Raw genomic sequence first — 22,353 nt, 5'->3', positions numbered from 1 at the left:
AAGAGAGATAAAGAGAGAGAGATGAAAAGAGAGAGAAAGAGAGAGAGGGAAAATAGAGATAAAGAGAGAGAGGGGGAAAGAGAGATAAAGAGAGAGAGGGGAAAAGAGAGAGAAAGAGAGAGAGGAAAAGAGAGATAAAGAGAGGGAGAGGAAAAGAGAGATAAAGAGAGATAAAGAGAGAGAGATGAAAAGAGAGATAAAGAGAGAGAGAGAGGAAAAGAGAGATAGAGAGATAAAGAGAGAGAGGGGAAAAGAGAAATAAAGAGAGATAAAGAGAGAGCGGGGAAAAGAGAGATAAAGAGAGAGAGAGGGGAAAAGAGAGATAAAGAGAGAGCGGGGGAAAGAGAGATAAAGAGAGAGCTCATTTGAAGATGTCAGCATTTGGGTCCATCTTGATGTGTTTTTCTCCCATAATTTTCTCCATCCTCTTAAATTACCCAAAACATGTCTCACTCACCCCATGCAGGGTGGGGATTTCCAATGGAAGAACAGCTAGCTAATGTTAAAGCCACATAAACACTCACTGTGGATAACCTGACCTATCAAAGAGCATGTGAAAGTTTTGGTAGTGATTTAATCCAGATTGTCTATCCATTTGAGGACATATTTGTGTCTTTATTGCACACTGTAAATGCTGAGTAGTGTGGTGCTGTCTGTCTCTCTCTGTGTGTGTGTGTGTGTGTGTGTGTACCTAGCTGTCTATCCAATAGAAACCTGATCTCTCTGTCTCCCCAAGTGTTAGTTATCCCAGACCCTGCAGCATTCCACTACATTATGTTAGGCTCCCCAGACAGTCTCAGGAACTGTCAACGATCAATCAATCACATTTATTTCTAAAGCCCTTCGTACATCAGCTGATGTCTCAAAGTGCTGTACAGAAACCCAGCCTTAAACCCCAAACAGCAAGCAATGCAGGTGTAGAGGCACGGTGGCTAGGAAAAACTCCCATCTAAACCCCATCACACCCACCCACAGTAACTATCACCTTTAAGGTCTTGACTTGACCTGCTTATAGGGCCTCTGGGATGGGTTGGAGGATGACTGGAGGAGAGGTCATATGGAGAGAGAGGAACTTGGACTGTGTGTGTGTGTGTGTGTGTGTGTGTGTGTGTGTGTGTGTATTGGGAGTTTATTGTGTAAGTAAGTTTTTACCCAAAGCAATTTACAATTTCTTTGAGTTCATACATTTGAGTATTTGGGGCCCCAATGGGAATCGAACCCACAACCATGTTGTTCCTCGCGTCATGCTCTTACCAACTGAGCCACACAGGAGGGCCTATAGCTCATCTCTTCTCTCCTTAACAGGGTCAGATCTCATGACAAGAGTCCAAACATTAGAGCATGGCCCCCTCACCAGTCTCCAGCCTAGGAAGCGATGGCTGCCTGTTGCAGTGCAGGCTGGCTCATGGCTCATACTGGTGTGTTGGTACATAGGCGTCTGTCTGACGTGATGTGGCCGGGTGGTTAGGGACTTTTAGGGGGAGAGGAGGAGGAGGAGGAGGAGAGAAAGAGACAGAGAGCAGCTCTAAAGGCAAGGCTGGTTACAGAGGACGGCACGGGCCCGTTCCTCAGATCCACCCATTCCATCAACATTTTCCATGTTTCTCCTCTCCTCTCCTTTCTCTCTCTCTCTCTCTCTCTCTCTCTCTCTCTCTCTCTCTCACTCACTCACTCACTCACTCACTCACTCACTCACTCACTCACTCACTCACTCACTCACTCACTCACTCACTCACTCACTCACTCACTCACTCGATTACCTCTATATTTCCCAGTAATCTCACTCTGGAGGACCTTATCTCCTACTAGAATACATACTACTACTACTATTACTACTACTACTACTATTATACTACTACTACTACTACTACTACTACTATTATACTACTACTACTATTACTACTACTATTATTATACTACTACTACTACTACTATTATTATACTACTACTACGACGACTACTACTACTACTATTATACTATTACTATTATTATACTACTACTATTACTACTACTACTACTACTACTATTATTATACTACTACTACTATTACTACTACTACTACTACTACTACTATTACTACTACTACTACTACTACTACTACTATTATTATACTACTACTACTATTATTATACTACTACTACTACTACTACTACTACTACTACTACTACTACTATTACTACTACTACTACTACTACTACTACTATTATTATACTACTACTACTATTATTATACTACTACTACTACTACTACTACTACTACTACTACTACTACTACTACTATTATACTACTTCTACTATTACTACTATTATACGTCTACTATTATACTATTACTACTACTACTACTACTACTATTATTATACTACTACGACTACTACTACTACTACTACTACTACTACTACTACTACTACTACTACTACTATTATACTATTCCCGCTATTATATTACTACTACTACTACTATTATACTACTACTACTATTATACTACTACTACTACTACTATTATACCATTACTACTACTACTACTATTATACTACTACTACAATTATACTATTACTACTACTACTGCTATTATACTATTACTACTACTACAACTATTATACTATTACTAATATTATACTATTACTACTACTACTACTATTATACTACTACTATTATACTATTACTACTATTACTACTACTACAACTATTATACTCCTACTACTATTATACTATTACTACTACTACTACGATTATACTACTACTACTATTATACTATTACTACTGCTACTGCTATTATGCTATTGCTACTACTACTGCTATTATGCTATTACTACTGCTACTGCTGTTATACTGCTGCTACTATTGCTGCTATTATACTTCTACTGCTTTGCTATTAATATTACTGCCACTACTACTACTACTGCTAGTACTACTACTAATATTATAATACAACTATTACTACTACTATTATTACAATTACTGCTATTATACTACTACTACTGCTGCTACAATTATACAATTATACTATTACTGTTATACTACTCTGTTATGCTACTGCTATTGTGCTATTGCTATTGCTATTGCTGCTATTATGCTATTACTACTACTACTAATATACTGGTACTATTACTGCTGCTATTACTGCTACTATTACATTGCTACCATTGCTGCTGCTGCTGTTATACTGGTACTGCTGCTGCAACTATTATATTAGTACTAATATTATACTATTGCTGCTGCTGCTATTATACTGTTATACTGCTGCTGTTATAATATTACTGCTGCTGCTACTACTGCTACTACTACTGTTATACCAGTGCTGCTGCTGCTGCTGTTATACTGCTGCTACAATTATACTGCTGCTGCTGTTATGCTGTTGCTGCTGCTACTACAATTATACTGCTACTGCTGTTATACTGGTACTACTGCTACTACTATTATACTATTACTACTGCTACTACAACTATTATACTGTTACTATTACTAATATTATACTATTGCTGCTATTACTGCAATTATACTGTTGCTGCTGCTGCTGCTGCTGCTGCTACTACTGCTACTACTGTTATACTGTTGCTGCTGCTGCTGCTGTTATACTACTGCTGCTGTTATGCTGCTGCTGCTGTTATACTGGTGCTGCTACTACAACTGTTATACTATTACTAATATTATACTGTTGCTACTACTGCTACTGCTGCTGCTGCTGCTACTGTTACTGCTATTACTACTACTGTTGCTGCTATTGCTACTGCTGCTATTATTATACTGCTGCTGCTGCTGCTGCTGTTATACTATTACTACTACTGCTACTGTTATACTACTGCTGCTGTTATACTGCTGCTGCTGTTATACTGGTACTACTGCTGCACCTATTATACTATTACTAATATTATACTATTACTGCTACTACTACTACTACTGCTACTACTACTGTTACTGCTATTACTACTACTGTTACTGCTGTTGCTGCTGCTGCTGTATACTGTTATACTGCTGCTGCTGTTATACTGTTGCTGCTGCTGCTGCTGTTATACCATTACTACTACTGCTGCTGTTATGCTGCTGCTGCTGCTATACTATTACTGCCACTGCTACTGCTATTATACTATTACTACTACTACTGCTACTGCTATTATACTATTACTACTACTACTACTGCTGCTACTGCTGTTATACTATTACTGCTGCTGCTGCTGCTGCTGTTATACTATTACTACTACTACTACTGCTATTATACCATTACTGCTACTACTACTGTTATACTGCTGCTACAATTATACTATTACTGCTACTGCTGCTATTATACTGTTGCTACTACTACAACTATTATACTATTACTAATATTATACTATTGCTGCTACTGCTACTACTATTATGCTGTTACTACTACTACTGCTATTATACTGTTGCTGCTACTACTGCTATTATACTATTACTACTACTACTACTATTATACTACTACTACTATTACTACTACTACTACTATTACTACTACTACTACTACTACTACTACTACTGCTACTACTACAACTACAGATATACTACTACTACTACTAGTATTATACTAGTATTATACTACTACTGATATACTACTACTACTATTACTAATACTACTGATATACTACTACTACTACTACTACTATTACTAATACTAATACTAATACTACTACTACTACTACTACTACTACTACTACTACTACTACTGCTACTATCATACTACTACTGCTATACTACTACTATTATTCTACTACTGATATACTACTACTACTATTATACCACTACTATTACTACTACTACTACTACTACTATTACTAATACTGCTACTACTACCACTACTAGTACTAATACTACTACATTTACATTTAAGTCATTTAGCAGACGCTCTTATCCAGAGCGACTTACTACTACAACTACTAGTAGTTCTACTACTACTACTAGTACTATACTGTTATTGCTTCTACTACTATACTGCTACTACTACTACTATACTACTGCTACTGCTACTGCTGCTATATTACTGCTGCTATACTACTACTACTACTACTGCTGATGCTATACTTTTACTACTACTACTACTTATGCTACTACTGCTGCTGCAGAGAGAGAGTGAGAGAGAGAACAGCAGAGAGAGAGAGAGAGAGAGGGTCAGAGAGAGAGAGAGGCGGGAGAGAGAGAGAGGCATAGAGAGGCAGAGAGAGAGAGAGGCAGAGAGAGAGAGAGGCAGAGAGAGAGAGAGGCAGAGAGAGAGAGAGGCAGAGAGAGAATGAGGCAGAGAGAGAATGAGGCAGAGAGAGAGACAGAGAGAGAGGCAGAGAGAGAGAGAGGCAGAGTGAGAGAGAGGCGGGAGAGAGAGAGGCAGAGAGAGGCAGAGAGAGAGAGGCAGAGAGAGGCAGAGAGAGAGAGGCAGAGAGAGGCAGAGAGAGAGAAGCAGAGAGAGAGAGAGGCAGAGAGAGAGAGAGGCAGAGAGAGAGAGAGGCAGAGAGAGAGAGAGGCAGAGAGAGAGGCAGAGAGAGAGAGAGGCAGAGAGAGAGAGAGAGAGAGGCAGAGAGAGAGGCAGAGAGAGAGGCAGAGAGAGAGAGGCAGAGAGAGAGAGAGGCAGAGAGAGGCAGAGAGAGAGAGAGGCAGAGAGAGAGAGAGAGGCAGAGAGAGAGAGAGAGAGAGAGAGAGAGGCAGAGAGAGAGAGGCAGAGAGAGAGAGAGGCAGAGAGAGAGAGAGGCAGAGAGAGAGAGAGAGGCAGAGAGAGAGAGAGGCAGAGAGAGAGAGAGGCAGAGAGAGAGAGAGAGATGACTAATAAGGGGCAGCAGAGAGGGAGGGCAGAGGAAGCCTGGAGGACTTTCTGTGCTGTGGCCCCAGTCTCTGGAAAAGAGGGATCAGTGAAACACTAACAAACACATGGGTTACTGAGCCTGCAACTTGTGTTGACAGGGAAGCGCTGTGTTTATGTTAACCTAGAGCTTTGAAATTGATAATGTGGTCCTGGGGGTGATGGAGTGGAGCTTGTGTGTTCTTGTGTTTTCGTGTGTGTGTGTGTGTGTGGCAGAGATGCTAAACCTGTGGAAGAACTGAGAAGGGGAGGACACAGGTCATAGTCTCCAAACTGTCTCTGTGACGATATGCATGGGACTGACCCACTTGTTGCTTGTATTGAAGGCGTTGTGACACTGGACACAAATAGCCAATAGAGATGGAACATGGTCATTTTGCTGTGTCATTCATGTTTTACTTCCTGGTTAGAGGTTGCAGTGCTGTTGAGTGTCTCTCAGAATGCTCTTTTTCTGCTCATATCGTACAGGACAGACATCCTCGTGACCGATCAACTCTATCACTTCCTGTTGTTTGTGTCTCAAGCCAGATTGCTTGTCAGACACCATAGATGAGAGATCTGAGGTGTTGATGTAGGAGCTGGGAGATATGTGTTTCTTAGGAGAAAGACATTGTGAGCGACAATAAATCTAACCTATAAGGGGGGGCAACTATCTGACCCCTCTGTGCTAGAGCCCTGCACGGGCATGACATTTAACCCCAAGGCTGTCCATCCCTGCGACACTACCGGCCCACGAAAGCTGACATCAGAATTACCATCCTACTTCAGTTAATCCATGAGCTGCTGCTCTCTGTCCGTCCGTCACTAGATCTCCCCCCGTGTTTGCGGGCAGCTCGCTCTGTATGCACTCTGCTCATTGCAGCTCTGAGTCTATGTATCCGTAGCAACGGCTCCAGCTCGAGGCTGCTCTGCCAGAGATATTAGGGAAAGGAGGAGATAGGAATCCCATTGGCCAATGAATGGAGGAACCATAGAGAGGAACAGTTACAGACGTCTCTGCTCAACGAAACATAGAGACATGAGAGAGCAGTCAGCTGTTGGCTACTTTTCGTCACTCTAAACTCCAGTAAAACTCAAGTAACATTATTTTCTGTGAAGTAATCTCTCCTGTCTTATATTTGACGAGGTACTTCTGACACCATGTTGTGATCTTAGTCAGATATGACTGTCCTGAGCAGCAGAGCACGAGCAAATGGCTCAGTTTCAAAATGTTAGTGATCAATTTAGTGATACCTGAGCCCTGCTTTTTTACCCTAGCTATTGATGGAAAACCAGGCTTTACCCGTACCCTAGCTATTGATGGAAAAACAGGCTTTACCCGTACCCTAGCTATTGATGGAAAAACAGACCCTACCCGTACCCTAGCTATTGATGGAAATAACAGACCCTACCCATACCCTAGCTATTGATGGAAAAACAGGCTTTACCCGTACCCTAGCTATTGATGGAAAAACAGACCCTACCCGTACCCTAGCTATTGATGGAAATAACAGACCCTACCCATACCCTAGCTATTGATGGAAAAACAGGCTTTACCCGTACCCTAGCTATTGATGGAAATAACAGACCCTACCCATACCCTAGCTATTGATGGAAAAACAGGCTTTACCCGTACCCTAGCTATTGATGGAATAACAGACCCTACCCGTACCCTAGCTATTGATGGAATAACAGACCCTACCCGTACCCTAGCTATTGATGGAATAACAGACCCTACCCGTACCCTAGCTATTGATGGAATAACAGACCCTACCCGTACCCTAGCTATTGATGGAATAACAGACCCTACCCGTACCGTAGCTATTGATGGAAAAACAGGCTTTACCCGTACCCTAGCTATTGATGGAAAAACAGGCTTTACCCGTACCCTAGCTATTGATGGAAAAACAGACCCTACCCGTACCCTAGCTATTGATGGAAATAACAGACCCTACCCATACCCTTGCTATTGATGGAAAAACAGGCTTTACCCGTACCCTAGCTATTGATGGAAATAACAGACCCTACCCGTACCCTAGCTATTGATGGAATAACAGACCCTACCCGTACCCTAGCTATTGATGGAATAACAGACCCTACCCGTACCCTAGCTATTGATGGAATAACAGACCCTACCCGTACCGTAGCTATTGATGGAAAAACAGGCTTTACCCGTACCCTAGCTATTGATGGAAAAACAGGCTTTACCCGTACCCTAGCTATTGATGGAAAAACAGACCCTACCCGTACCCTAGCTATTGATGGAAATAACAGACCCTACCCATACCCTTGCTATTGATGGAAAAACAGGCTTTACCCGTACCCTAGCTATTGATGGAAATAACAGACCCTACCCATACCCTAGCTATTGATGGAAAAACAGGCTTTACCCGTACCCTAGCTATTGATGGAATAACAGACCCTACCCGTACCTAGCTATTGATGGAATAACAGACCCTACCCGTACCCTAGCTATTGATGGAATAACAGACCCTACCCGTACCCTAGCTATTGATGGAATAACAGACCCTACCCGTACCCTAGCTATTGATGGAATAACAGACCCTACCCGTACCGTAGCTATTGATGGAAAAACAGGCTTTACCCGTACCCTAGCTGTTGATGGAAAAACAGGCTTTAGCCGTACCCTAGCTATTGATGGAAAAACAGACCCTATCCGTACCCTAGCTATTGATGGAATAACAGACCCTACCCGTACCCTAGCTATTGATGGAAAAACTGGATTTACCTGTACCCTAGCTATTGATGGAAAAACAGGCTTTACCCGTACCCTAGCTATTGATGGAAAAACAGGCTTTAGCCGTACCCTAGCTATTGATGGAAAAACAGACCCTAACCGTACCCTAGCTATTGATGGAATAACAGACCCTACCCGTACCCTAGCTATTGATGGAAAAACTGGATTTACCTGTACCCTAGCTATTGATGGAAAAACAGGCTTTAGCCGTACCCTAGCTATTGATGGAATAACAGACCCTACCCGTACCCGAGCTATTGATGGAATAACAGGCCCTACCCGTACCCTAGCTATTGATGAAATAACAGACCCTACCCGTACCCTAGCTATTGATGGAAAAACAGGCTTTACCCGTACCCTAGCTATTGATGGAAAAACAGACCCTACCCGTACCCTAGCTATTGATGGAAAAACTGGATTTACCTGTACCCTAGCTATTGATGGAAAAACAGGCTTTAGCCGTACCCTAGCTATTGATGGAATAACAGACCCTACCCGTACCCTAGCTATTGATGGAAAAACTGGATTTACCTGTACCCTAGCTATTGATGGAAAAACAGGCTTTAGCCGTACCCTAGCTATTGATGGAATAACAGACCCTACCCGTACCCGAGCTATTGATGGAATAACAGGCCCTACCCGTACCCTAGCTACTGATGGATAAACAGGCTTTACCCGTACCCTAGCTACTGATGGATAAACAGGATTTACCCGTACCCTAGCTACTGATGGATAAACAGGCTTTACCCGTACCCTAGCTACTGATGGATAAACAGGCTTTACCCGTACCCTAGCTACTGATGGATAAACAGGCTTTACCCGTACCCTAGCTACTGATGGATAAACAGGCTTTACCCGTACCCTAGCTACTGATGGATAAACAGGCTTTACCCGTACCTAACCCAATGTATAACATTGGGCCTGTTGGATTCGGGTCAGGTCGCCGAGCTCTACTCTCTGGCCAATCGGAGTGTTTGGTTATGCTACTGATTGTGCGAGTGCATGTGTATGTTTGTGTGGGAGGGGTGTTGTGCCCCACTTTAAGCAAGGGACACAGGCAGGACCGTGGTGCAGTAATGCGTGTTTGTCACACAGGCAGGACCGTGGTGCAGTAATGCGTGTTTGTCACACAGGCAGGTCAGGGGTGCAGTAATGTGTGCTTGTCACACAGGCAGGTCAGGGGTGCAGTAATGCGTGTCCGTCCCTGGTCTTCCAGTCCTTCTCAGTGCTCGGGAGTCCAGGCTGTGGAAATTGGATGGAACACTGCACCCCCTGCTGGTCTCTCTTGTTAACTGCACCCGTCTCTCTCCTCATTAATGCAGTGGTCCCTCAGATTGCCGGCTGGGTGCTTAGGGCTTAGAGAGCCTGTAGTGTCTTTCCATCATGTGAAATAACACAACTGGTCACATAGATGCAAGCCAGAGGTCGTAGAGTTATGTGTGTTTTAATTTAATGAAGAAACCATCAGAACATCTCACACTCACCTTGCTGTTAACACTCACCTTGCTGTTAACACTGTTAACACTCACCTTGCTGTTAACACTGTTAACACTGTTAACACTCACCTTGCTGTTAACACTGTTAACACTCACCTTGCTGTTAACACTGTTAGCACTCATCTTGCTGTTAACACATCAGTCCTGTGTGGCTCAGTCGGTAGAGCATGGCGCTTGCAACGCCAAGCGTCGTGGGTTCGATTCCCGTTGGGGCCACCAATATGTAAAAGAAGTGGCCCCAGCCGACTTGTAAGTCGTTTTGGACAAAAGCGTCTGCTAAATGGGATATATTATTATTAACACTCATCTTGCTGTTAACACTGTTAACACTGTTAACACTCACCTTGCTGTTAACACTGTTAACACTCACCTTGCTGTTAACACTGTTAACACTCACCTTGCTGTTAACACTGTTAACACTCACCTTGCTGTTAACACTCACCTTGCTGTTAACACTGTTAACACTCACCTTGCTGTTAACACTCACCTTGCTGTTAACACTCATTGTTATTGACCTTAACCTTTAAACATCAGTCTGTCATTCTTTGGGCATTCTTCTTTTGGCCACATGATAGTTAACGTTCTAGTTCTCAGTCTGCTTTCATTCGTTCACTCTACTCCTCTTTCCTCTAATGGTAGGAGCTTCCAGGACAGAGCTTGGTCATAGTTCAATAAAGCTCCCTGGCAAGTTTAGGTCTGTCTGTCTGCCTGTCTGCCTGTCTGCCTGTCTGCCTGTCTGCCTATCTGCCTGTCTGCCTGTCTGCCTGCCTGCCTGCCTGCCTGTCTGTCTGTCTGTCTGCCTGCCTGCCTGCCTGCCTGCCTGCCTGCCTGCCTGCCTGCCTGCCTCCCTCCCTCCCTCCCTCCCTCCCTCCCTCCCTCCCTCCCTCCCTCCCTCCCTCCCTCCCTCCCTCCCTCCCTCCCTCATACACAGGCCAGGCCTCATACACAGGCCAGGCCTCATACACAGGCCAGGCCTCATACACAGGCCAGGCCTCATACACAGTCCAGGCCTCATACACAGGCCAGGCCTCATACACAGGCCAGGCCTCATACACAGGCCAGGCCTCATACACAGGCCAGGCCTCATACACAGTCCAGGCCTCATACACAGGCCAGGCCTCATACACAGTCCAGGCCTCATACACAGTCCAGGCCTCATACACAGTCCAGGCCTCATACACAGTCCAGGCCTCATACACAGGCCAGGCCTCTTGACAGGGCTAAAGCGGCAATCCTACTGTTCCTGAAGCATTTGGAAGGAGACGAAAAGGGCCTGTGAGGAGAGAGTCGAGACCCAATATACCAGATGGTTCTGTTTTCCTCAGTCAGGACTTCCTGGTATCAGTCTGTAATCTGATTGGACCAGGTGCACTGCATTGCAAACCCAGGGAGAGTGTTTTGGGTTGGAGTCAAGGTCACACCAATCATTCATTACCAGTCAGGGGCTGTTACCTTTCCCTCAGTCTCTTTCTGGAGCATTTTCACCTTTTAGTTATGGATCATGAAATATAACTTTGTTTTGATTGAATAAAATGTGTCAAGTTATAGTCTGAGAATTAGAATATAGGTTTTCCCGTGTGCGTGTGTGTGTGTGTGTGTGTGTGTGTGTGTGTGTGTGTGTGTGTGTGTGTGTGTGTGTGCGTGTGTGTGTGTGTGTGTGTGTGTGTGTGTGTGTGTGTACGTGTGCGTGTGCGTGTGCGCGTGTGTGAGTGTGTACGTGTGTGTACGTGTGCGTGTGTGTGAGTGTGTACGTGTGTGTACGTGTGTGTGTGTGTGTGTGTGTGTACGTGTGTGTGTACGTGTGTGTGAGTGTGTACGTGTACCTAGCTGTCTATCCAATAGAAATCTGATCTCTCTGAAATACAGTGTAGACATTGTTAATGTTGTAAATGACTATTGTAGCTGGAAACGGCAGATTTTTAATGGAATATCTACATAGGTGTACAGAGACCCATTATCAGCAACCATGACTCCTGTGTTCCAATGGCACGTTGTGTTAGCTAATCCAAGTTTATAATTTTAAAAGGCTAATTGATCATTTAGAAAACCCTTTTGCAATTATGTTAGCACAGCTGGAAACTGTTGTCCTCATTAAAGAAGCAATACAACTGTCCTTCTTTAGACTAGTTGAGTATCTGGAGTATCAGCATTTGTGGGTTTGATTACAGGCTCAAAATGGCCAGAAACAAATAACTTTCTTCTGAAACTCGTCTATTTTTTTTAGGCATACATTTATAACTTTTTTTTGCTATTGACATCGTCCAAAATTCAATCAGGTGCAATTCGATCGCCCACCGTTCATTCATTGACATCAGTGAGGAGAGACACGTTTGGGTCTAACGACAATATCGATCTAGGTTTTTTATTTTAAAATAGTTTTTTGACATGCCATTTCATAACCCGTTCATTTTGTCATTCTAAATGTCCTCAATAATGAAAGGAAAATACTGTTGGGTGTTGAGCACTAGTCTATAGGGAGGTCTATACAGTAGTCTATAGGGAGGTCTATACAGTAGTCTATAGGGAGGTCTATACAGTAGTCTATAGGGAGGTCTATACAGTAGTCTATAGGGAGGTCTATACAGTAGTCTATAGGGAGGTCTATACAGTAGTCTATAGGGAGGTCTATACAGTAGTCTATAGGGAGGTCTATACAGTAGTCTATAGGGAGGTCTATACAGTAGTCTATAGGGAGGTCTATACACTAGTCTATAGGGAGGTCTATACAGTAGTCTATAGGGAGGTCTATACACTAGTCTATAGGGAGGTCTATACACTAGTCTATAGGGAGGTCTATACAGTAGTCTATAGGGAGGTCTATACACTAGTCTATAGGGAGGTCTATACACTAGTCTATAGGGAGGTCTATACAGTAGTCTATAGGGAGGTCTATACACTAGTCTATAGGGAGGTCTATACACTAGTCTATAGGGAGGTCTATACAGTAGTCTATAGGGAGGTCTATACAGTAGTCTATAGGGAGGTCTATACAGTAGTCTATAGGGAGGTCTATACAGTAGTCTATAGGGAGGTCTATACACTAGTCTATAGGGAGGTCTATACAGTAGTCTATAGGGAGGTCTATACAGTAGTCTATAGGGAGGTCTATAAAGTAGTCTATAGGGAGGTCTATACAGTAGTCTATAGGGAGGTCTATACAGTAGTCTATAGTGAGGTCTATACACTAGTCTATATGGAGGTCTATACACTAGTCTATATGGAGGTCTATACACTAGTCTATAGGGAGGTCTATACAGTAGTCTATAGGGAGGTCTATACACTAGTCTATAGGGAGGTCTATACACTAGTCTATAGGGAGGTCTACGCACTAGTCTATAGGGAGGTCTACACAGTAGTCTATAGGGAGGTCTACGCACTATTCTAGGAGGTCTATACACTAGTCTATAGGGAGGTCTATACACTAGTCTATAGGGAGGTCTACGCACTAGTCTATAGGGAGGTCTATGCACTAGTCTATAGGGAGGTCTACGCACTAGTCTAGGGAGGTCTATACACTAGTCTATAGGGAGGTCTATACACTAGTCTATAGGGAGGTCTACGCACTAGTCTATAGGGAGGTCTATACACTAGTCTATAGGGAGGTCTACGCACTAGTCTATAGGGAGGTCTATGCACTAGTCTATAGGGAGGTCTACGCACTATTCTAGGGAGGTCTATGCACTAGTCTATAGGGAGGTCTATACACTAGTCTATAGGGAGGTCTACGCACTAGTCTATAGGGAGGTCTATGCACTAGTCTATAGGGAGGTCTACGCACTAGTCTAGGGAGGTCTATACACTAGTCTATAGGGAGGTCTATACACTAGTCTATAGGGAGGTCTACGCACTAGTCTATAGGGAGGTCTATACACTAGTCTATAGGGAGGTCTACGCACTAGTCTATAGGGAGGTCTATACACTAGTCTATAGGGAGGTCTATACACTAGTCTATAGGGAGGTCTATACACTAGTCTATAGGGAGGTCTATGCACTAGTCTATAGGGAGGTCTACGCACTAGTCTATAGGAGGTCTATACACTAGTCTATATGGAGGTCTATACACTAGTCTATATGGAGGTCTATACACTAGTCTATATGGAGGTCTATACACTAGTCTATAGGGAGGTCTATACAGTAGTCTATAGGGAGGTCTATACACTAGTCTATAGGGAGGTCTATACACTAGTCTATAGGGAGGTCTACGCACTAGTCTATAGGGAGGTCTACACAGTAGTCTATAGGGAGGTCTATACACTAGTCTATAGGGAGGTCTATACACTAGTCTATAGGGAGGTCTATACACTAGTCTATAGGGAGGTCTACGCACTAGTCTATAGGGAGGTCTACGCACTAGTCTATAGGGAGGTCTATACACTAGTCTATAGGGAGGTCTATACAGTAGTCTATAGGGAGGTCTATACACTAGTCTATAGGGAGGTCTATACACTAGTCTATAGGGAGGTCTATACACTAGTCTATAGGGAGGTCTACGCACTAGTCTATAGGGAGGTCTACACAGTAGTCTATAGGGAGGTCTATACACTAGTCTATAGGGAGGTCTATACACTAGTCTATAGGGAGGTCTATACACTAGTCTATAGGAGGTCTACGCACTAGTCTATAGGGAGGTCTACACAGTAGTCTTTAGGGAGGTCTATACACTAGTCTATAGGGAGGTCTATACACTAGTCTATAGGGAGGTCTATACACTAGTCTATAGGGAGGTCTACGCACTAGTCTATAGGGAGGTCTACGCACTAGTCTATAGGGAGGTCTATACACTAGTCTATGGTGAGGTCTACGCACTAGTCTATAGGGAGGTCTACGCACTAGTCTATAGGGAGGTCTATACACTAGTCTATAGGGAGGTCTACGCACTAGTCTAGGGAGGTCTATACACTAGTCTATAGGGAGGTCTATACACTAGTCTATAGGGAGGTCTACGCACTAGTCTATAGGGAGGTCTATACACTAGTCTATAGGGAGGTCTACGCACTAGTCTATAGGGAGGTCTATACACTAGTCTAGGGAGGTCTATACACTAGTCTAGGGAGGTCTATACACTAGTCTATAGGGAGGTCTATACACTAGTCTATAGGGAGGTCTATACACTAGTCTATAGGGAGGTCTATACACTAGTCTATATGGAGGTCTATACACTAGTCTATAGGGAGGTCTATACACTAGTCTATAGGGAGGTCTACACACTAGTCTATAGGGAGGTCTACACACTAGTCTATAGGGAGCTCTATACACTAGTCTATAGGGAGGTCTATACACTAGTCTATAGGGAGGTCTATACACTAGTCTATAGGGAGGTCTATACACTAGTCTATAGGGAGGTCTATACACTAGTCAATATGGAGGTCTATACACTAGTCTATAGGGAGGTCTATACACTAGTCTATAGGGAGGTCTACACACTAGTCTATAGGGAGGTCTATACACTAGTCTATAGGGAGGTCTACACACTAGTCTATAGGGAGGTCTATACACTAGTCTATAGGGAGGTCTATACACTAGTCTATATGGAGGTCTATACACTAGTCTATAGGGAGGTCTATACACTAGTCTATAGGGAGGTCTACACACTAGTCTATAGGGAGGTCTACACACTAGTCTATAGGGAGGTCTATACACTAGTCTATAGGGAGGTCTACACACTAGTCTATAGGGAGGTCTATACACTAGTCTAGGGAGGTCTACGCACTAGTCTAGGGAGGTCTACGCACTAGTCTATAGGGAGGTCTACACACTAGTCTATATGGAGGTCTATACACTAGTCTATATGGAGGTCTACACACTAGTCTATAGGGAGGTCTATACACTAGTCTAGGGAGGTCTATACACTAGTCTAGGGAGGTCTATACACTAGTCTATAGGGAGGTCTATACAGTAGTCTACAGGGAGGTCTATACAGTAGTCTATAGTGAGGTCTATACACTAGTCTATATGGAGGTCTATACACTAGTCTATATGGAGGTCTATACACTAGTCTATAGGGAGGTCTATACAGTAGTCTATAGGGAGGTCTATACACTAGTCTATAGGGAGGTCTATACACTAGTCTATAGGGAGGTCTACGCACTAGTCTATAGGGAGGTCTACACAGTAGTCTATAGGGAGGTCTACGCACTATTCTAGGGAGGTCTATACACTAGTCTATAGGGAGGTCTATACACTAGTCTATAGGGAGGTCTACGCACTAGTCTATAGGGAGGTCTATGCACTAGTCTATAGGGAGGTCTACGCACTAGTCTAGGGAGGCCTATACACTAGTCTATAGGGAGGTCTATACACTAGTCTATAGGGAGGTCTACGCACTAGTCTATAGGGAGGTCTATACACTAGTCTATAGGGAGGTCTACGCACTAGTCTATAGGGAGGTCTATGCACTAGTCTATAGGGAGGTCTACGCACTATTCTAGGGAGGTCTATGCACTAGTCTATAGGGAGGTCTATACACTAGTCTATAGGGAGGTCTACGCACTAGTCTATAGGGAGGTCTATGCACTAGTCTATAGGGAGGTCTACGCACTAGTCTAGGGAGGTCTATACACTAGTCTATAGGGAGGTCTATACACTAGTCTATAGGGAGGTCTACGCACTAGTCTATAGGGAGGTCTATGCACTAGTCTATAGGGAGGTCTACGCACTAGTCTATAGGGAGGTCTATACACTAGTCTATAGGGAGGTCTATACACTAGTCTATAGGGAGGTCTATACACTAGTCTATAGGGAGGTCTATGCACTAGTCTATAGGGAGGTCTACGCACTAGTCTATAGGGAGGTCTATACACTAGTCTATATGGAGGTCTATACACTAGTCTATATGGAGGTCTATACACTAGTCTATATGGAGGTCTATACACTAGTCTATAGGGAGGTCTATACAGTAGTCTATAGGGAGGTCTATACACTAGTCTATAGGGAGGTCTATACACTAGTCTATAGGGAGGTCTACGCACTAGTCTATAGGGAGGTCTACACAGTAGTCTATAGGGAGGTCTATACACTAGTCTATAGGGAGGTCTATACACTAGTCTATAGGGAGGTCTATACACTAGTCTATAGGGAGGTCTACGCACTAGTCTATAGGGAGGTCTACGCACTAGTCTATAGGGAGGTCTATACACTAGTCTATAGGGAGGTCTATACAGTAGTCTATAGGGAGGTCTATACACTAGTCTATAGGGAGGTCTATACACTAGTCTATAGGGAGGTCTATACACTAGTCTATAGGGAGGTCTACGCACTAGTCTATAGGGAGGTCTACACAGTAGTCTATAGGGAGGTCTATACACTAGTCTATAGGGAGGTCTATACACTAGTCTATAGGGAGGTCTATACACTAGTCTATAGGGAGGTCTACGCACTAGTCTATAGGGAGGTCTACACAGTAGTCTTTAGGGAGGTCTATACACTAGTCTATAGGGAGGTCTATACACTAGTCTATAGGGAGGTCTATACACTAGTCTATAGGGAGGTCTACGCACTAGTCTATAGGGAGGTCTACGCACTAGTCTATAGGGAGGTCTATACACTAGTCTATGGTGAGGTCTACGCACTAGTCTATAGGGAGGTCTACGCACTAGTCTATAGGGAGGTCTATACACTAGTCTATAGGGAGGTCTACGCACTAGTCTAGGGAGGTCTATACACTAGTCTATAGGGAGGTCTATACACTAGTCTATAGGGAGGTCTACGCACTAGTCTATAGGGAGGTCTATACACTAGTCTATAGGGAGGTCTACGCACTAGTCTATAGGGAGGTCTATGCACTAGTCTAGGGAGGTCTATACACTAGTCTAGGGAGGTCTATACACTAGTCTATAGGGAGGTCTATACACTAGTCTATAGGGAGGTCTATACACTAGTCTATAGGGAGGTCTATACACTAGTCTATATGGAGGTCTATACACTAGTCTATAGGGAGGTCTATACACTAGTCTATAGGGAGGTCTACACACTAGTCTATAGGGAGGTCTACACACTAGTCTATAGGGAGCTCTATACACTAGTCTATAGGGAGGTCTATACACTAGTCTATAGGGAGGTCTATACACTAGTCTATAGGGAGGTCTATACACTAGTCTATAGGGAGGTCTATACACTAGTCAATATGGAGGTCTATACACTAGTCTATAGGGAGGTCTATACACTAGTCTATAGGGAGGTCTACACACTAGTCTATAGGGAGGTCTATACACTAGTCTATAGGGAGGTCTACACACTAGTCTATAGGGAGGTCTATACACTAGTCTATAGGGAGGTCTATACACTAGTCTATATGGAGGTCTATACACTAGTCTATAGGGAGGTCTATACACTAGTCTATAGGGAGGTCTACACACTAGTCTATAGGGAGGTCTACACACTAGTCTATAGGGAGGTCTATACACTAGTCTATAGGGAGGTCTACACACTAGTCTATAGGGAGGTCTATACACTAGTCTAGGGAGGTCTACGCACTAGTCTAGGGAGGTCTACGCACTAGTCTATAGGGAGGTCTACACACTAGTCTATATGGAGGTCTATACACTAGTCTATATGGAGGTCTACACACTAGTCTATAGGGAGGTCTATACACTAGTCTAGGGAGGTCTATACACTAGTCTAGGGAGGTCTATACACTAGTCTATAGGGAGGTCTATACACTAGTCTACAGGGAGGCATAAATAACTGTACACAGTGTCGGCAGCGTAGCCTAGTGGTTAGAGTGTTGGACTAGTAACCGAATGGTTGCAAGTTCGAATCCTCGAGCTGACAAGGTACAAATCTGTTGTTCTGCCACTGAACAGGCAGTTAACCCACTGTTCCTAGGTCGTCATTGAAAATAAGAATTTGTTCTTAACTGACTTGCCTGGTTAAAATAAAATAAATAAATACACTATTCTTCCCATGTCAACAAATGAATTTTAGAACTGAACCCAATTCTGTAGGCTATATATATATCCAATAGTCTGCCCATATGAATGAAGGTACTGTGTATATACAATATTTATAGCCATATGTGATTTAATGAAAAGCTGCAGTAAACGTGCCTCCTGTTACATCACAGGGCTTCGACATCTGTGTTGCTTGTTGTCTAGGGGTTTCAGGCTGGGTTTCTGTACAGCACTTTGTGGTTTCAGCTGTTGTACTGTAAGAAGGGCTTTGTCAATAAACGTGATTGATTGTACGTCCCGTGTGGCTCAGTTGGTCGAGCATGGTGTTTGTAACGCCAGGGTTTTAGGTTTGATTCCCACGGGGGACCAGTGTGAAGAAAGTATGAAAATGGATTCTCTCTACTGTTAGTGTCTCTGTTTCAGAGAGTCTGCTAAATGACTCACTACTGTAGTGGCTCTGGGTCAGAGAGTCTGCTAAATGACTCACTACTGTAGTGGCTCTGGGTCAGAGAGTCTGCTAAATGACTCACTACGGTAGTGTCTCTGTTTCAGAGAGTCTGCTAAATGACTCACTACTGTAGTGGCTCTGGGTCAGAGAGTCTGTTAAATGATTCACTACTGTAGTGGCTCTGGGTCAGAGAGTCTGTTAAATGATTCACTACTGTAGTGTCTCTGGATAAGAGAGTATGTTAAATGACTCACTACGGTAGTGTGTCTGGATCAGAGAGTCTGTTAAAAGACTCACTACTGTAGTGTCTCTGTTTCAGAGAGTCTGTTAAATGATTCACTACTGTAGTGGCTCTGGATCAGAGAGTCTGTTAAATGATTCACTACTGTAGTGTCTCTGGATAAGAGAGTCTGTTATATGACTCACTACTGTAGTGGCTCTGGATAAGAGTGTCTGTTAAATGACTCACTACGGTAGTGTCTCTGGATCAGAGAGTCTGTTAAATGACTCACTACGGTAGTGTGTCTGGATCAGAGAGTCTGTTAAATGACTCACTACGGTAGTGTCTCTGGATCAGAGAGTCTGTTATATGACTCACTACGGTAGTGTCTCTGGATCAGAGAGTCTGTTAAATGACTCACTACTGTAGTGTCTCTGGATCAGAGAGTCTGTTAAATGACTCACTACGGTAGTGTCTCTGGATCAGAGAGTCTGTTAAATGACTCACTACGGTAGTGTCTCTGGATCAGAGAGTCTGTTAAATGACTCACTACTGTAGTGTCTCTGTTTCAGAGAGTCTGTTAAATGATTCACTACTGTAGTGGCTCTGGATCAGAGAGTCTGTTAAATGATTCACTACTGTAGTGTCTCTGGATAAGAGAGTCTGTTATATGACTCACTACTGTAGTGGCTCTGGATAAGAGTGTCTGTTAAATGACTCACTACGGTAGTGTCTCTGGATCAGAGAGTCTGTTAAATGACTCACTACGGTAGTGTGTCTGGATCAGAGAGTCTGTTAAATGACTCACTACGGTAGTGTCTCTGGATCAGAGAGTCTGTTATATGACTCACTACGGTAGTGTCTCTGGATCAGAGAGTCTGTTAAATGACTCACTACTGTAGTGTCTCTGGATCAGAGAGTCTGTTAAATGACTCAGTACGGTAGTGTCTCTGGATCAGAGAGTCTGTTAAATGACTCACTACCGTAGTGTCTCTGGATCAGAGAGTCTGTTAAATGACTCACTACGGTAGTGTCTCTGGATCAGAGAGTCTGTTAAATGATTCACTACTGTAGTGGCTCTGGATCAGAGAGTCTGCTAAATGACTGAAATGTAAACATCCCTGCCCATATGAATGAATGTAGGCCTGTGTACAATATGTACAGCCAGTAAACATTCACATTGGTTCACAGTTCCCTTCTATTAGAGGAGGAAGTAGTTCTCTTCTCTTCTGTTAGAGGAGGAAGTAGTTCTCTTCTGTTAGAGGAGGAAGTAGTTCTCTTCTCTTCTATTAGAGGAGGAAGTAGTTCTCTTCTGTTAGAGGAGGAAGTAGTTCTCTTCTGTTAGAGGAGGAAGTAGTTCTCTTCTCTTCTGTTAGAGGAGGAAGTAGTTCTCTTCTCTTCTATTAGAGGAGGAAGTAGTTCTCTTCTCTTCTGTTAGAGGAGGAAGTAGTTCTCTTCTCTTCTATTAGAGGAGGAAGTAGTTCTCTTCTCTTCTGTTAGAGGAGGAAGTAGTTCTCTTCTCTTCTATTAGAGGAGGAAGTAGTTCTCTTCTGTTAGAGGAGGACGTAGTTCTCTTCTGTTAGAGGAGGAAGTAGTTCTCTTCTGTTAGAGGAGGAAGTAGTTCTCTTCTGTTAGAGGAGGAAGTAGTTCTCTTCTGTTAGAGGAGGAAGTTGTTCTCTTCTGTTAGAGGAGGAAGTAGTACTCTTCTTTTATTGGAGGAAGTAGTTCTCTTCTCTTCTGTTAGTGGAGGAAGTAGTTATCTTCTCTTCTGTTAGAGGAGGAAGTAGTTCTCTTCTCTTCTGTTAGAGGAGGAAGTAGTTCTCTTCTCTTCTATTAGAGGAGGAAGTAGTTATCTTCTGTTAGAGGAGGAAGTAGTTCTCTTCTCTTCTATTAGAGGAGGAAGTAGTTCTCTTCTGTTAGAGGAGGAAGTAGTTCTCTTCTGTTAGAGGAGGAAGTAGTTCTCTTCTCTTCTGTTAGAGGAGGAAGTAGTTCTCTTCTGTTAGAGGAGGAAGTAGTTCTCTTCTGTTAGAGGAGGAAGTAGTTCTCTTCTCTTCTGTTAGAGGAGGAAGTAGTTCTCTTCTCTTCTGTTAGAGGAGGAAGTAGTTCTCTTCTGTTAGAGGAGGAAGTAGTTCTCTTCTCTTCTGTTAGAGGAGGAAGTAGTTCTCTTCTTTTATTGGAGGAAGTAGTTCTCTTCTGTTAGTGGAGGAAGTAGTTCTGTTTGTGGAGGAAGTAGTTCTGTTAGTGGAGGAAGTAGTTCTGTTAGTGGAGGAAGTAGTTCTGTTAGTGGAGGAAGTAGTTCTGTTAGTGGAGGAAGTAGTTCTGTTAGTGGAGGAAGTAGTTCTGTTAGTGGAGGAAGTAGTTCTGTTAGTGGAGGAAGTAGTTATGTTAGTGGAGGAAGTAGTTCTGTTAGTGGAGGAAGTAGTTCTGTTAGTGGAGGAAGTAGTTCTGTTAGTGGAGGAAGTAGTTCTGTTAGTGGAGGAAGTAGTTCTGTTAGTGGAGGAAGTAGTTCTGTTAGTGGAGGAAGTAGTTCTGTTAGTGGAGGAAGTAGTTCTGTTAGTGGAGGAAGTAGTTCTGTTTGTGGAGGAAGTAGTTCTGTTAGTGGAGGAAGTAGTTCTGTTAGTGGAGGAAGTAGTTCTGTTAGTGGAGGAAGTAGTTCTGTTAGTGGAGGAAGTAGTTCTGTTTGTGGAGGAAGTAGTTCTGTTAGTGGAGGAAGTAGTTCTGTTAGTGGAGGAAGTAGTTCTGTTTGTGGAGGAAGTAGTT

Source organism: Oncorhynchus masou, chromosome 12 (genome assembly GCF_036934945.1).
Source record: "Oncorhynchus masou masou isolate Uvic2021 chromosome 12, UVic_Omas_1.1, whole genome shotgun sequence".
NCBI classification, from domain to species: Eukaryota; Metazoa; Chordata; class Actinopteri; order Salmoniformes; family Salmonidae; genus Oncorhynchus; species Oncorhynchus masou.
This window is presented reverse-complemented; position numbering follows the sequence as displayed.